Raw genomic sequence first — 16,965 nt, forward strand, 5'->3', positions numbered from 1 at the left:
TTCCCTCATACAGTGTGCTGTGAGTTTCCTGGGGCTGAGGTATCATCTCCTCCCTGTACCCCTGAACTCAGCAGAGAGACTGACCTGGAGGGATGCTCAGCCCAGGTGTGTGGAGAGAGAAAGAGAGAAATGAGCCACTTGCAGGCTGGGCAAGTGCAGCATCTACCCCCCCTGAAGGAGGCAGCACTCAGCCCTGCGGCGGGTCGGGGCTGGGGGGTAGAGAGGGTGAGGGCTCACCGTGGGGCCAGTCTTTTCAAGAGAAGGAGTCTCAGTCATTATCAGCAGAACGGAGGTAAGACGGGGACTGTTAGAATCAGCCACAGAGAGATGCCAAAGCCCAGTTTGTTCACGGATGTTGTTGTATTAGATTTCCAGAGTATTTTGATTTTCAGAACTTGTGGTCTTTTTTTGGGTGCAAATGTCAATTTTCTGAGCTAAGGGTTGACACATGGAACCAATAAAACATTTTCACTGATGTTCCCATTTCACCGATGGCCATTACGTAATAAATAGACTCTGTAAGTAGACAATTTCTCCTATGTTGATTGTATTACTCATGGTGCTTTGATAATGGCTCAGATGGTAAAGAATCTGCCTGCAATGCAGGAGACCTGGGTCTGATCCCTGAAACGGGAGGATCCCCTGGAGAAGGGTACAGCTACCACTCCATTATACTTTGGAGTATATTGGAGAATTGCAATACGTAGACGAATTCTAAGGACAGAGGAGCTTGGCAGGCTGCAGTCCATGAAGTGGCAAAGAGCAGGACATGACTGAGCTACTAACACAAACACATGGTACTTAATCATTTGTCAATATCTGCTGGTCTAATATAGCAATTGCAACCAAATACTTCTAGCTCTTATAATAGATTTTTTTCAATACCTTTGTTATTGGCTCAGTTAGAAATTAGAATGCCAACTTAATTGGGTTGAACAAATGACATGCCCAGGAAGAAGGATTTGCAGGCATCTGGCTTTCTTGGACACCAAGCAATCAGAAAAAAAGACCAGGTCCTCTGGGTCCACCAGAGGAGATCCAAGAAAACTAGGTAACATAGCTGGAGTGTTAGGAGGCTCCTAAAGGTCAGTTCCTGCACTGGATCAGTAGAACAAGACAGATCAAATGATGGTCGTGACTTTGGAGCACAGAGCAGCCCCCAGAATGCACTCAAGCAGGACATGTCTCAGGTCAGGGTGGGATTGTCAGCCCGCACTAGAAGAGGAGCTCCATAAAGGCAAGGATTCTGTTGCTTACTGCTGAATCTCTTGCTCCTAGGATGGCAATTCATCCAAAGTAAGTCCTCAACATATAGGTATCAAATAAATGAATAACTGAGCTCATCTACCCACCTACTCTTTCATGTACTTGGCATCCACTGTGGTGGAAACATTATGGGATGTCTGCCCAGCTCATTTGCTCTGAGATCTCTTCCCTCAAAAAAGGTGGGTCTTTGGAAGGCCTATTCACCCCAGCCACAGTTGATTGTAACAGATGGACCACTTGGCCATGATATTAGAATCAGAGTGTTGGAACAGGATTCAACAGGTCCCCTCAGGCTTAAGGGTGGCAGAATGGGGAAACGTGCCAACCCCAGAAGAGTAAACATTCCGTCCTCCACTGCCCAGACTCTGCCCAAGGACAGGGACTGTGTCTGTTGATTCATGACTGTATCACCAACTCCTAGAAAACTGTCTGTTTAAGGTAGAGCCTCCTTAGACACTTGCAGAGGGATGACTGCGTGGATGTACCGAGAGAAGGAATGGGAGACACAGTCCTGGCAGCCCTCCAGTCCCTGGTTCTCCCCTTCCACACCCTGGCTGCCCCTGCCCTCATCCTCTGTGAGATGTCCCTGAGCCCCAGCTTTATTTTTGTGCTTCCTTCTTTCCTACATTAGCTATGATTCTATCTGACACTTACAAACAGAATTTTGTATTAAAACTCACTCATCACTCTTACATGTACTCATTCCTTCTTCATGAACTTATTGCTTCTTTGAAAAGTGAGGCTTAATCTCTATGAACATGCTCTACACTCGCTCTAAAAACAGGGATGATAGATATGAAAGACAAGCCTGTCAACATGATGCCAAGCATTTAGAACACTGAATGGAAACATGATAAGAGAGGCACCCAGGGAGTCTTGAGAATCCTAGGAAGGGACACCTTGGGGTCAGCAGCTTTGGGCTTAAATGATCTCACCTGGGTATATATCCTTTACATGGGTTTCCTCATTCTTCAGTGAAACAAGATCAAGTAATATTCCCCCCTCATACAGGTTTGCCTTAATTTTACATAAGCCTATGAAAATGTTTTGTACTCCATGGAGTTAATCCCTGAACATTTATCAAGCATTCACTGTGTTTAAAGTTCTAATGGCAGTTCTGAGTGAGAAACAAACAAGGAAACTAAATCAGATCTTAGGCCAAGTTCTGGAGAGATAGTAGAAGTCTGGATCAGAGTCTGACTCAGCAGTTCTAGTCTTTGATCTCTGTGGATACCCTCAGAACCATCTCGCCATGCCTGTGCAAACATTCAGCCTTACCTCAAGCACTTGACCTTGAAACAGAGTTGCTGCTATTTTTTATTTTTTGCTCTTGTTATAGTTCCAAAGGAACAGAGTCAGCAACAACTGCTGAAAAGGACAGAGAAATTCCCATGTATCTGTCCTCAATTTCCATGGGTGAGCAAGGTTAGCCCTGTGACCTCTGACCCTAACGGCATGAAGGTGGTCCTGCCAAGGACAGGTAGAATGAAACCCACATGCCAGCAGGAGCAAATATTCCCTCTGGAGTACATGCCCTGGGTCTGTGAAATTCCAACAGAGACTGGCCCTTCATCATCAGTATGCGACTCTCTACCAGCCATCCTTGAAGCCTGAGAGAGTCAGGGATGGGAGGTAAGTTCATAGTGGGTGAGACAGGTCGATAGCTGAGAATCATCAGGAAGGGAAGGCCGTTCATAGTATTATTATTATTAAAAATAGTCATGATAGTAGCAACAACTCTCTGTAGTGTTTTCTCAGATCTAAAGAACAAGAGATAACAAGTACTATTAACATGAACTCTTATTAAGCACCAGATGTGTTCCCCATTCACCACAAATAGAAAAAGGCTGCAGGTAGCAACGAAGACCCAGCACAACCTGTGTTTAGCACAACAGACTAAATTAATTTTAAAAATTTTTAATTAAAAAAATAACCCTATAAGCTGCACAATTTTATTCTTCATATACTAGAAAGGAGGGGATTCTTTCATGATGTATCACTATGGATAAAACTTCTGAGATGTCTCAGTTTTCTTAATTTTTTCTGTACAATAAATAAGTAATAACGACTATCAAAGGAAACAGATTTTTAAATGTTTTCAGAATGTGATCATACTTCAAACATATATGAGTTTTTATAACTCATTTTAAAAAACTTTTATTCCCATGCAGTTGATTTACCTTGTTCTGCAGTGTTAGGTGTACAGCACAGGGATTCAGATTCCTTTCCCTTACAGCTTACTACAAAATATTGAGCGTAGTTCCTCGTTTTATACTGTAGGTTCTTGTTTCTCCTACTCTTTTTTAACCTTTATCTCAAACTGTCACATCTAAATGGTACAGCAATTTTGGAAATTCACTTGCTGGAAATGTACTGGCCTTCCTGACTTTTCCTGTCACATACCTCCTTCTGACAATCTGGGTTCCTCCTATGCAGTCCCCAGTCACTCCTCTGATCCAGTCTCCCTGACCCCCACACACATCCATCTGTGGTCCAGGGAATGGTACTTTCCTGTTGGAGGGGCAGATGTGGTTCCAGTACTGGGGGATGCTGACCTCAGCCTTCCACCATGACATCCTGAGGCCCTCCATGGGGCACATGGCCTACTCTGTCCAACTGATGGTGGTGAGTCCACCTCTCTTTCATCTGCACATATCACACCAAGCTCAATCCATAGTTCACTCTCAAACAGATATATCTGTCAAACATCCATCAGACACAGCCCCCCAGAATAATGCGGTCAATCCCAGAGACACACACGTCACACACTGGAAGTGCACAAACACATTGTCAAATGCTGAAACTCTCCTACAGCCAAGCCTGTTCCCTCTTGCAGACACATGGACACATTATTACCCATCTTATGTGGCACACACTTCAACACACATATGCTACTGCCATATAGAGGTAAGATTTGCAGCTATGATGGGGCTGCATCTGGGCCCCCAGAGTCCTCAGCTCTGGCTGGGAACCACTGTTCTGGGACAGATTCAATTATCAAGGGGAGAAAGTCTCACCTGCAGAAGGAGGGAGAGCTGGAGAAGGAGAGGAAATGGAGGCCCTTGGACTTCCTGGACATCCTCCTCTTTGCCAGAGTGAGTGTGGGCAGGAGAGGCCTGAGCCTTTGGGCAGAAGCACACAGGAAGGGCAGACCCTGCACACTGGCCCTGCCTCCACAGATGAAGACTGGGAGCAGCTTGTCTGACAAGGACCTCCATGCCGAAGTGGACAAGGTCATGTTCAAGGGTCAGGAGACAACAACCAGTGGCATCTCCTGGATCCTCTATTCTCTGGTCTCCCACCCTGTGCATCAGCAGAGGTGACAGAAGAGATCCAGAGGCTCCTGGGGGATGGTGCCTCCATCACATGGTGAGTGTCCTGGAGATGGAAGAATCCTGTCCCACCTAGGTAGAGAGAATCCTGGTTGTCGAGTCCTGCCTGCCCTCAGGTGGGCTTCCTTTCAGGGACCATCTGGACCAGATGCCTTATACCACACGTGTATCAGGAGGCACTGAGATTCTACCCACCAGTACCAGTTATTGGCAGAGAGCTCAGCAAGCCCATCACCTTCCCTGTTGGACACTCCTTACCTGCATGTATAAACTTCATCTCACCACTCAGCTAATCACTCTGTAGGACCACGTGGTAGATCAGAAATCCACGTGTGCTTTTCTAGTTGTGTGATGACATGACTATTGTACCCAACTTAAGGTAATTATTTACTCTGTAAAGTCACTTGCTCATTGGAAGAAAAGCTATGAGTAACCTAGACAGCGTATTATAAAGCAGAGCCATTACTTTGCCAACAAACATCTGTCTAGTCAAAGCTATGGTTTTCCAGTAGTCATGTATGGATGTGAGAGGGACCATAAAGAAAGCTGAGCACTGAACTGTGGTGTTGGAGAAGACTCTTCAGAGTCCCTTGAACTGCAAGGAGACCAAACCTGTCAATCCTAAAGGAAATCAGTCCTGAATATTTATTGGAAGGACTGATGTTGAAGCTGAAACTCCAATACTTTGGCCACCTGATGCGAAGAAATGACTCATTAGAAAAGACCCTGATGCTGGGAAAGATTGAAGGCAGGAGGAGAAGGGGACAACACGAGTCTGAGCAAGCTCTGGGAGTTGGTGATGGACAGGTAAGCCTGGCGTGCTGCAGTCCATGGGGTCACAAAGAGTCAGACACTACTGAGCACTGAGCAGCTGAACTGAGCTAGGATAAGGTGTGTGAAATGCATGACACAGAACATGAACACAGCAAAAGCTCAACAAACAAATGTTTGCTCCTGAATGTCATCTTGTAATAGGCCCTAAAATTCTAATTCCTTGAGATGTGAAGGCTTCAGAGAAGAGCAGACAGAAGCCAGAGGTGTGATTCTTCCATATGGGGTCTAAATATAGGAAGGAGCTCAGGAACTCCACTGTTATGGGTCAGATGGCCCAGTCTCTGAGGAGCCCTCTGATGGATGGCAGAGAACAGTCAATGATGAGGTCTGAGAGCCCTGCCATGGCTGGAGGCTACCCATTGGCTCACCTCCAAGTGGGTCTGAATTCCAGCCCTGCCACTCCTAGTTCTGTGATCATAGACACATCCCTTACCTCTTGGAGGCTCAGGGGCTTCATCTCATCACAGGGACAGGACTACCTTCCTTGAGGGCTGTGTGAGGATTAAATGAGTTATTGCACATTCCCCAAGGGCCATGATGGCACTTGATAAATATAGGTTGTCACCTGAGTTGCTCCTAAATGTAACCTGTGAATTATTTTACTTCTCAATTTGGGGCCATGGTTAGCTAGTCCTAATCTGTGCTCATGTGCTTTGTCATGCCCAGACTGCCTGTCTTGCAAGACCACCATTTCTTTTAGAGTGATGGAAATACTGTTGCAGAAGTTGGTCTGTCAAGAAACCAAGCACCGCTTTCGGAAAGTTGGAAATTTCAGGTTTACTACGCTGGTGAGCCCAGAGGAGTTAACACTTCCAGTTCTGAGGCTTGAAAAACCGAGTTACAGAGCTTTTATAGACAGGGCATGACACCAGACTTTAGTGGGCATCTCTAACTCTTTATAGGCTAGTTCAAACTAGGGGTGTCCTGCAGGCAGAAGCAGCAGTTAGGACACAGCAGGGGAGATGCCTGACCTTTCCATAAACATGGTTAAGCATGATTACAGGGGCTGGGTAATTGACATGGGTGATGGAAGTAAGTTTCAGCTGCTAGCATTGTAAGTTTCTGTCTTTCTGAAACTATGTAACTTACATGACTTTGCAGGAGCTAGCTGAGTTGCAGAAGCAGAAAGAGCATGAGGTTATTTCCAGCTGGGTGCAAGGTTTTAAATTTTCCTCTTCAGTATGATGGCCAAGGGAGAAGGGGATTGGATGCTCTCTCCATACCAACTCCTTCGCCTGCTCCTGCTCTGGGATACTTGTCCCCTGGTGGATTGGTGGGAGGAGTTTGACCTCACTTGTCCTGGCCCTGGTACTCTCTCTTCAGGTGTTTGACTCATCCTAGTCTGCACCAGGTCCTGCTGGACACAACCATGCCTTCCTCCCCTTCTCAGGAGGATCGGGTGAGGCCTTTGTACTTGGGGAAGAGGTGTGACTGGTTGCTACCCCATGTGTATGACTGTCTACATTCATATGAAGTACACACAGTTATGTTCTTGTATGCTGATGTGTTTGTTAAGAAGGCATGGGTCTCCATGTATAAGAATTGCATCAGGGCCTGCCATGGAGATATTGACCTCCTGACATCCACAATGATTGGCCACATTTCCATGTCAGTGGCCTGTCCAAATTATTCTTGGATTTTGGTCACTTTAAGAGTATGATTTTTAATTTTAGAAGTTTTCATGAAAGTTGAACTTCAGATGTTTGTTTTAACAATTATCAGTCATCTTTAAAAGTGGTTTTCTCTCTTACCACATTCCTAGTCCAGCGCACTGCCTTTTCTGCTTAATTCACCAACTAGCCCCTCTCTATATCTGTCCTGTTTGCATGAGCTTGGATTTCCAGCTGCCCTCCATGCCCTGAGGTTTCAAGTCAGGTCTGTGATCAGTTACAGTTGCCATTTGAAGAAAGTTACACAGTCATGTGTGTGTTCTCTATTTCTGTAGTCCATCCCAACAAAATTTTGGCTGTATATTCCTATAAGCATTACACTTCTCCCAGCTGCTAAAATTCTTTTTGTGTTCAGTTCAGTTCAGTCGCTCAGTCGTGTCTGATTCTTTGTGACCCCATGAATCGCAGCACATCAGGCCTCCCTGTCCATCACCAACTCCCAGAGTTCACTCAAACTCATGTGCATCGAGTCAGTGATGCCTTCCAGCCATCTCACCCTCTGTCATCCCCTTCTCCTCCTGCCCACAATCCCTCCCAGCATCAGGGTCTTTTCCAATGAGTCAACTCTTCTCATGAGGTGGCCAAAGTACTGGAGTTTCAGCCTCAGCATCAGTCCTTCCAATGAACACCCAGGACTGATCTCCTTTAGGATGGACTGATTGGATCTCCTTGCAGTCCTAGGGACTTTCAAGAGTCTTCTCTAACACCACAGTTCAAAAGCATCAATTCTTCAGTGCCCAGCTTTCTTTATAGTCCAACTCTCACATCCATATATGACTACCGGAAAAACCATAGCTTTGACTAGATGGACCTGAGAGAGTCATTCCTAGGCAGGTTGATAGGGAGTCTAGGGGTCCCCAAGGAGATAGGGATCTGGAATTCTCAAAGAGGAAGAAAGGACAAACTTTTTTTCCTTCTCTACCTTCCTTTGGATTATATAACAATAATGTATCCTGCCTGAGGACAGTCTCTGGATTAAACTTTCTGGCTAATTCTGTTATCTTAAAATGTAAATTATTGGAGTAGACCTGGTTTTTACAAGGATGTATCCTGCCTGAGGACAGTCTCTGGATTAAACCTTCTGGCTAATTCTGTTATCTTAAAATGTAAATTATGGGAGTAGGTCTGGTGAGGTCTTTATAACCTCCAGACATTCTTTGGATTCATTGAGATCAGATCAGATTAGATCAGTTGCTCAGTCGTGTCCGACTCTTTGCGACCCCATGAATCGCAGCACGCCAGGCCTCCCTGTCCATCACCAACTCCCGGAGTTCACTCAGACTCACATCCATTGAGTCAGCGATGCCATCCAGCCATCTCATCCTCTGTCGTCCCCTTCTCCTCCTGCCCACAATACCTCCCAGCATCAGAGTCTTTTCCAATGAGTCAACTCTTCTCATGAGGTGGCCAAAGTACTGGAGTTTCAGCCTCAGCATCAGTCCTTCCAATGAAATCCCAGGGCTGATCTCCTTCAGAATGGACTGGTTGGATCTCCTTGCAGTCCAAGGGACTCTCAAGAGTCTTCTCCAACACCACACTTCAAAAGCATCAATTCTTCGGTGCTCAGCCTTCTTCACAGTCCAACTCTCACATCCATACATGACCACTGGAAAAACCATAGCCTTGACTAGACGAACCTCTGTTGGCAAAGTAATGTCTCTGCTTTTCAATATGCTATCTAGGTTGGTCATAACTTTCCTTCCAAGGAGTAAGCATCTTTTAATTTCATGGCTGCAGTCACCATCTGCAGTGATTTTGGAGCCCAGAAAAATAAACTCTGACACTGTTTCCCCATCTATTTCCCATGAAGTGGTGGGACCGGATGCCATGATCTTCGTTTTCTGGATGTTGAGCTTTAAGCCAACTTTTTCACTCTCTACTTTCACTTTCATCAAGAGGCTTTTTAGTTCCTCTTCACTTTCTGCCATAAGGGTGGTGTCATCTGCATGTCTGAGGTTATTGATATTTCTCCCGGCAATCTTGATTCCAGCTTGTGTTTCTTCCAGTCCAGCGTTTCTCATGATGTACTCTGCATAGAAGTTAAATAAGCAGGGTGACAATATACAGCCTTGACGAACTCCTTTTCCTATTTGGAACCAGTCTGTTGTTCCATGTCCAGTTCTAACTGTTGCTTCCTGACCTGCATACAAGTTTCTCAAGAGGCAGGTCAGGTGGTCTGGTATTCCCATCTCTTTCAGAATTTTCCACAGTTTATTGTGATCCACACAGTCAAAGGCTTTTGCATAGTCAATAAAGCAGAAATAGATGTTTTTCTGGAACTGTCTTGCTTTTTCCATGATCCAGCAGATGTTGGCAATTTGATCTCTGGTTCCTCTGCCTTTTCTAAAACCAGCTTGAACATCAGGAAGTTCATGGTTCACATATTGCTGAAGCCTGGCTTGGAGAATTTTGAGCATTACTTTACTAGCGTGTGAGATGAGTGCAATTGTGCGGTAGTTTGAGCATTCTTTGGCATTGCCTTTCTTTGGGATTGGAATGAAAACGAGACAGCAAAAGAGACACTGATGTATAGAACAGTCTTATGGACTCTGTGGGAGAGGGAGAGGGTGGGAAGATTTGGGAGAATGGCAATGAAACATGTAAAATATAAGGTAGGAAACGAGTTGCCAGTCCAGGTTCGATGCACGATGCTGGATGCTTGGGGCTGGTGCACTAGGACGGCCCAGAGGGATGGTATGGGGAGGGAGGAGGGAGGAGGGTTCGGGATGGGGAACACATGTATACCTGTGGTGGATTCATTTTGATATTTGGCAAAACTAATACAATTATGTAAAGTTTAAAAATAAAATAAAAAAAAAAAAAGAAAACTGACCTTTTCCAGTCCTGTGGCCACTGCTGAGTTTTCCAAATTTGCTGGCATATTGAGTGCAGCACTTTCACAGCATCATCTTTCAGGATTTGGAATAGTTCAACTGGATTCACTGGAGAGTATATAACTTCATTGCCAACACTAGCAAGCGGGTACTCTTTCTGCCCCCTTCTGATGCCTATGTCAGAAGCTTTCTCTATCTCCTTTATACTTTAATAAAACTTTATTACACAAAAGCTCTGAGCGATCAAGCCTCGTCTCTGGCCCCGGATTGAATTCTTCTCCTCCGGGGGCCAAGAATCCCAGTGTCTTCACATGATTCAACAACCTTTCAGACCTTTGTTGGCAAAGTAATGTCTCTGGTTTTAATATGCTGTCTAGGTTGGTCATAACTTTTCTTCCCAGGAGTAAGCGTATTTTAATTTCATGGCTGCAGTCACCATCTGCAGTGATTTTGGAGCCCCCCAAAATAAAGTCTGTCACTGTTTCTCCATCTATTTGCCATGAAGTGTGTGTGTAATTGTGCATTATTTTCATTGTTGTATAGGAGAAATCAACATAACACTGTAAATAAATTAACCTCCAATTGAAAAAAAATTATTGACACAGAGCTTGAATGCAACAAAAGCTCAGGAAACAAATGTTGACCCTTCTATATAGTCGTATGATGGAGCCTAAAATTCTAATTCCTTCAAACATGAAGGCTTAAGAGAAAAGCAGACAAAGGGGGAGGCATGGTTCTTTCATATGGGGTCTAAGTAAAGAAGGGAGCTCAAGGACTGCACTGTTATGGGTCAGTTGGTCTGTTCTCTGAGGTGCCCCCTAGTAGATGGCAGAGAGCAGCTGATCATGTATCTGAGAGCCCTGCCATGGTTGGTGGCCACCCACTAACTCACCTCCCAGTGAGTCTGAATCCCAGCCCTACTCCCTCCTAGCTGTGGAATCATAGACCCAACCCTTAACCCCTCTGAGGCTCAAGTGCTTCATCTGCTCATAGATATAGGAGTGCTTGCCTTGAGGGCTGTGTGAGGATTAAGTGAGTTACTACATATTCCTCAGAGTCATAATGACACTTGATAAATGTGAATTGTCACTCAACTGCTCCTAAGTGTAACCTTGAAGTTCTTTTACTTCTTAATCCTGAGCCCTGATCACCTTCTCCTAATCAGTGCTCATGTGCTTTGTCATTCCCCACCCACCTGTCTTCAAGAGCATCATTTCATTCAGAGTGATGGAGGGTGCTCCCATGGTGGCTCCCAGGACGTTTGTGAAGACACTCATGCCCTGCACTATGGGACCATCAGGCTTCTCTCTCTCCTCTCTGCCCCACAGGAATCATCCTCCCCTCTCCTTTTATGGGCTTCATCACAACCCAAAGGTGTGGCCAAACCCAGAGGTACAATGGTGGTGGGAGGAGGAGATGGGATGCTCTCTCCACAACAACCTGTCCTCCTGCTCCTGCTCTGAGATTCTTGTCCCCTGGTAGATTGATGCTAGGAGTTTGACCCCACATGTCCTGGCCCTGGTGTACTTTCTGCAGGTGTTTGACCCATCTTGGTTCACATTAGGTTCTACTCGACACAGCCATGCCTTCCTGCCCTTCTCAGGAGGATCCAGGTGAGGCCTCTGTACTGGGGGAAGCAGATGTCACTGGTTGCTACCTGCTGTATGTGACTGTCTACATTCATATGTGGAGCATGAAGTTCTGTTTTTGTATGTTGATGTGCTGAGAAGGAGGCCTGGGTCTCCATGTACAAGAAAGCCTTCAGGGCCCTCCATAATGGCGTTGACCTCCTGATGTCCACAAGGATTGACCTCATTTCCATGTCAGTGGCCAATCCAAAGTATCCAGAGTTTTCCTCACTTTAGGAGTATGACTTTTTAGCACTAGAAGTTTTCATGAACGTTAAACTACACATTTGGTTAGCACAATTTCAGTCACCTTAAAAGGTGATTTTCTCTGTTCCCGCATTCCTAGTTGGTACACTGCCTTTCTGTTTAATTCACCAATTTCCCCTCACAGTATCTGTCATGTTTGCATGGGTTTGGAACTTCAGCTTCCTTCCATGTATAGGATCAGCTACAGTTGTAGTTTGAAGAAGGTTTCACGGTCATGAGCATGTTCTCTATTTCTGCAGTAACTCCGATAGTTTTGACTGTGTATTAATATAACCGTGACATATTTTCCTGTTGCCAAAATTCTATATATAATAGCAGAGGTTATATACCATAGTCCCAGATTCTACAGAGTCTAATGTTAGTAAGAAAAGGCGTAAAGTGGAGGACAATCAAGTCTGCTTTGGGGAGTGTATTGCTGATCCTGCTCATGGTGCCAACTATCTTGCTATTCACACTGTGCACACTGTTTGCTGAGCCCAGGGTAGTCAAGGCATGGGCTAAGAGGCTGGAAGAAGACTGGAGGAGCCATAGGAACTGCAGACACATTTATTCTCTCCTGGCTGGCAAGGCTGCCATAACACTGCCTGTCTCCTTGCTGATGCAGCAGCTGTAGCAGCAGTCATAACATAACCATAAGGCAGCCAGAACACAGTCAGAACATAACCTCGTATAACATAACCATGATGTTGCTCCAATATAGCCCCAATGCAGCAGGAGCCAGGGTTTTCTTGGTGAAACTAATTAAGGTGTACCACACACTGCCCCCAGGGCCTTTTTAGGTGGAGCTTATATAACAAAAGTAGCCCCAGTCCAAGCGAGTACCATGTGAAGTGTGAATGCAGTGCCATACAGTGATCTCATCTGTTACATAATCATTGTTTACAAACTGTGGGGCAAGAGCAAGAGGCCACAGGGCAAGAGAGCCTGACCATGTCATCTTGGTTAATTTGCTCTTTCCCTACAGGTGGAAAGCTTCCTTGTATTTGACAGAAGCATTTGAAAAATCCCTTGCATGTAAAGTATAAAGCACCCTTGAAATAGCTGTTAACCTGGATGATACACTCCTAAATGATTGCTGTGAAATCATAAAGGCTACAAAAAGTTTGGCTTCCCTGGTAGGTCAGTTGGTAAAGAGTCTGCCTGCAATGCAGGAGACCTGTGTTTGATCCCTGGGTTGGGAACATCCGCTGGAGAAGGAAATGGAACCCACTCCAGTATTCTTGCCTGAAGAATCCCAAGGACTGGTGGGAATCCCATGGGCTACATACAGTCCATGGCATCGTAATTTCAGTGACTTTGTAACTTAGTAGAAACAAGTTTTTTCTGACTCTACAGTTCTAGGAAATTTTCAACTGTGAATCAACATTCACAGAACAGCTTTGAAGCAAATTGTCTTCCTGAATTGCTTCTAGAATTTGGTTTACACCACGGTCCAGTCCTTCCTTGTAGACATGGCTGCACATCATGCAGCTGCCACTAGAGGAAAGGCACTAGGCAGCTTGATTTTAGGTCAGAATGAATATTTGTTATGCTCTCAGTCCATTTGAGTTGTTTTCAATTCAATTAATATTGTTCAAATGTGAAAGTATGTATTAAGCGTGTCTCCGTGTGCCAAGACCTGTGCTAGGAGATGGGAACACACGGATGATAATGCTGTCCTCCTCCAGGGCTCACTGTCAACAACAGGTCTCCTCAAGACAGACATCATTCACACATCCACTCTTTCACTCATTCATTCCTTGGGCAGACTGTGGAGGATCCACGATCCAGCACTGTGCTGGACACTGGATGTGCTGTGTCCTTGAGTTACACCCATGGTGCCTTCAGGGTCCAGAGTGGGAAGAGGTGCAGCCAGCAGAGGGGGTGAGGGTGGTGGTCACTGGATGGAGCCTTGAGCATGAGGATGGCAGAGGCGAGGGGCGGGGACCTCAACCGTCTCTGAGTCAGGAAGACGAGAGGGACAGATCCCAGGTGAGTGAGGAAGAATCCAGAGAGGGCTGTGATGCCACTGAGGTACTGGGACGTGTGCTCCCTGTGATGCGGAAGATAGCAGGCCTGGAGCTACTGTGGGTTTAGAGGGAGGGGAGGAATGGAGGCTGAAAAGGCCAGATGAGGAGCCCAAGGGATGGTTAGGAGGGTCATTTCTGAATTAGAATGGGAAGGTTCCAAAGGTAGATTGACCAAGGAGGTGAAGGGAGACAAGAAGTCAGATCATTAATTGGGAGGCAAATGATCAGCAGGTTCAGGGTCATTAACCCTTGTCCTCTCTAGGAAGGCTCCCTGTTGCCATTCTGATTCCTTGCACAACCCTGTCTTATCATCTCTTGGGACTGAACAGCCTGTTTTTCCACCATAGGTGGTAAGGTCCCGAGAGGGTGTCTCAGGACCCCTGCCCCCTACAGTGCCCTGGGCTGACCTGAAACCAGGAATTGCCCATGGACGAGTGAATAAAGTACTAGTTCACATTTTGATCCACTTGACTTGACTCTGTGGCTTAGAGCACTGATGCCTCCCTACAGGTTTCCTGCTGAGAGCAGGAGTAGGAAGTTGGAGATAGTCCTTGGAAAGGTGGGCTTTGTCTTAGGTCAGGGGGAGAGTTTGGCCCAAAGCTTCACTGGCAAGTTCATTGTGATGAGTAAGGAAGGGATCAGGGCTGGGCCATGTAGAGGACAGCCCTGAATCCCTGTGCTCAGCAGGGGTTAGAAGCCTCCGCTGTCTTCCTTTTCCCCTCCTTACCCAGGAACTGCATCAGGAAGCAGTCTGCCATGAATGATGCAAGGTGGCCGTGGCCCTGACCTTGCTTCGCTTTGAGCTGTCATCGGATCCCTTCAGGGTCCTTGTGCCTGCTCCAGTCATGGTGCAGAGATCCAAAAATGGGATCCACTTTCAACTCAGGAAGCTCTCTGATCCCGGTGGGGACAAGGACAAGCCCTGAGGGCCCCTGCCCGCCATCCTGTCTTGCTGTCACTCTCCCTGTCCTTGCCCCTTTGCCCACTTCCAGCTTTGATCTGCCTGCCTGCCAGCTTGCCTCATCTCCTGCCTCCTGCCCAGCAGCACACTTTCTGCCCTTCTCCTCTCACCTTTCTCCAGGCTCTCTATCTGCTGTCTCTCCATCTGTCTCTGACCCCCTGTATCTCTCACTGTCCACCTAATCCTGATTGCCTGCTCTCCTCCAGCATGTCTATTCTCTCCTGTGTTTTTTCCCTTCTGCCTGCCTGTATACCTGTATTCACTTCTATTTTGATGCTACAATAATTTGCCTCTGCCTTAGGGACTTAGAACAACACAAAGTTATCCTCTGATGGTTCTGGAGTGAGAAGTCAGAAATGGGTTTCCCTGGACACAACCAAGATGTTGGAAGGTCCCCTATCCAGAGACCTAGGTTAGGATTGCACTTTTTGCTGTTTTCACATCTGGAGCTGCAATCCTTGCATTCCTTGGCTCCTGGGCCCTCCTCCACATTCAAGTCCTGAGGCATCTACAAATGTCCCTCTGCTTCTGTCTTCACATAATCTTCTCTTTTATCAGGACTTGTGATTTACCTGGGTAATTCAGATAAAACAGGCTTGTTCTGGGGTTTGGGGAACTAGGACGAGGACACCTGGGGAGCCATCACAGGACCTGCTAAATCCTGTGTGACTTCTTTGCCCTGTGCTCAGCTCTCTCCCATGTGTGAGATGGGCCTACCCTTGTTTCACTCACATGGCATCCTCTTTCCCCATCTCTGCATAAAGTTCACAATATCATATGGAGTGTGTATGTCTGCTCTGAAAGGAATTGGATGAAACAGAAGAGAGATAAATGGAGGGAAGACAGCGGAGAGGAGGAGGGAAAATGACACCTGCTCTGTGGGGCTGGAACCCCAGCAGGGAGAGCATGTCCAGCCCCCTTGCAGCCTCACACTCTGGGGTCCCTCATGCCCCACACCCTGCCTGGCATCTGAGGCCCCCGTGACAGCTGAGTCAGGAGAAAGGGCTTGTCTCCAAAGGCTCAGAGGGAAGATGCTCACACCAGCACCTGTCGGGGAAGGAGCCTCCTGCCCTTCTCTGGTAGCTTCCTCACCACATCTGTAGAGGGGCCCAGCCAGCACCCACCCTGTGCTAGCAGGGAAGACTTTATAGACTTGTCCAGGCACAAGGGTCTCCACTCCAGAAGAGATTTAAGCAGAGCCCAGCCTGGCCATGTCAGGCAGCCTCCTGGCAGCCCTTCCTCACAGGCAAGGCCTCAGGCTCTTCAGAGGCCAAGAGTGGACGCCTGTCCTGGAGGACCTGAGAGGAATTAGCTGGGCACAAGCCTTGGCTGTTGCGGGGGTATGTCAGACTCGAATCCAGGACAGCTGGTGTCACCTCTCCCACAGGACAGCACCTTGGAATCCCTGACATGTGGACTGGCCACTCTGTGTGAGGACAGGCTTCTTCAGCCCTGCCATTCCTGGAGACCATGTTGGGGCCTGTCCTCCTGACCCTGGGCACTGACCAGAAACAGGCCCCTTGTACTCCACCTCTAGCCTTTCTGCACCCAGCCCTGCTACCTTATGGCTCTGCACACAAGTCCTCTTCCTCCCACCCCTGCCCTTCCTAGCCCAGGGCCCTGGTGCCAGAGGAGACGTCCCTTCAGCCCTGTGCTGTGCTGTGCTGTGATTGCGCCATATGCCTCCTGAAGGGACATCTCCCCAGCCAGTGCCTGAAGCTAGGGCCTTGAGACCAGTTCTCCTGCAACTGGTTCCTAGGTCACTAGGTTAGTTCATTATGCTCCAAGAAGGGGCCAGATGGACACTCTGTGTTTGACTGGAGGTGGGGAGGAAAGTTAGTTTGGAGTATCCTGGGCAGGAAACTTGGCAGGTTCCCCAGTGTCAGGGAGTCAGAAAGGCACAGACTGGTCACTCTGAGAGGATGAGATTATGGTCCCTCACTCTCTTCACATAGCACTGAACCACATTGCTGAACCAATAAAGGAAAGTTTCATTGTTCAGGGTCTTAGGGGAAGGGAAGGCAGAGATCTGAGAGGAACCCAAAAGGGTTGTAGGTTGGGCTGGGAGTTGGTTGAGTGTAGGTGCTTACCCACCCTTGACCTTTAGTTTGGACAAATGTCCAACATGTGGCCCGATCTGTTGTGTGTGAACTACCCTCCATCA

The 16,965-nt window shown here is 46.9% G+C and overlaps 1 pseudogene; it reads left to right on the forward strand.

The window, feature by feature from the left end:
* The first annotated feature begins 2,721 nt into the window (after window positions 1–2,721).
* Window positions 2,722–14,766, forward strand: CYP4A60P (cytochrome P450 family 4 subfamily A member 60, pseudogene; annotated as a pseudogene).
* The last annotated feature ends 2,199 nt before the right edge of the window (window positions 14,767–16,965 follow it).

This window comes from Bos taurus, chromosome 3 (assembly GCF_002263795.3).
Source record: "Bos taurus isolate L1 Dominette 01449 registration number 42190680 breed Hereford chromosome 3, ARS-UCD2.0, whole genome shotgun sequence".
Lineage (NCBI taxonomy): Eukaryota > Metazoa > Chordata > Mammalia > Artiodactyla > Bovidae > Bos > Bos taurus.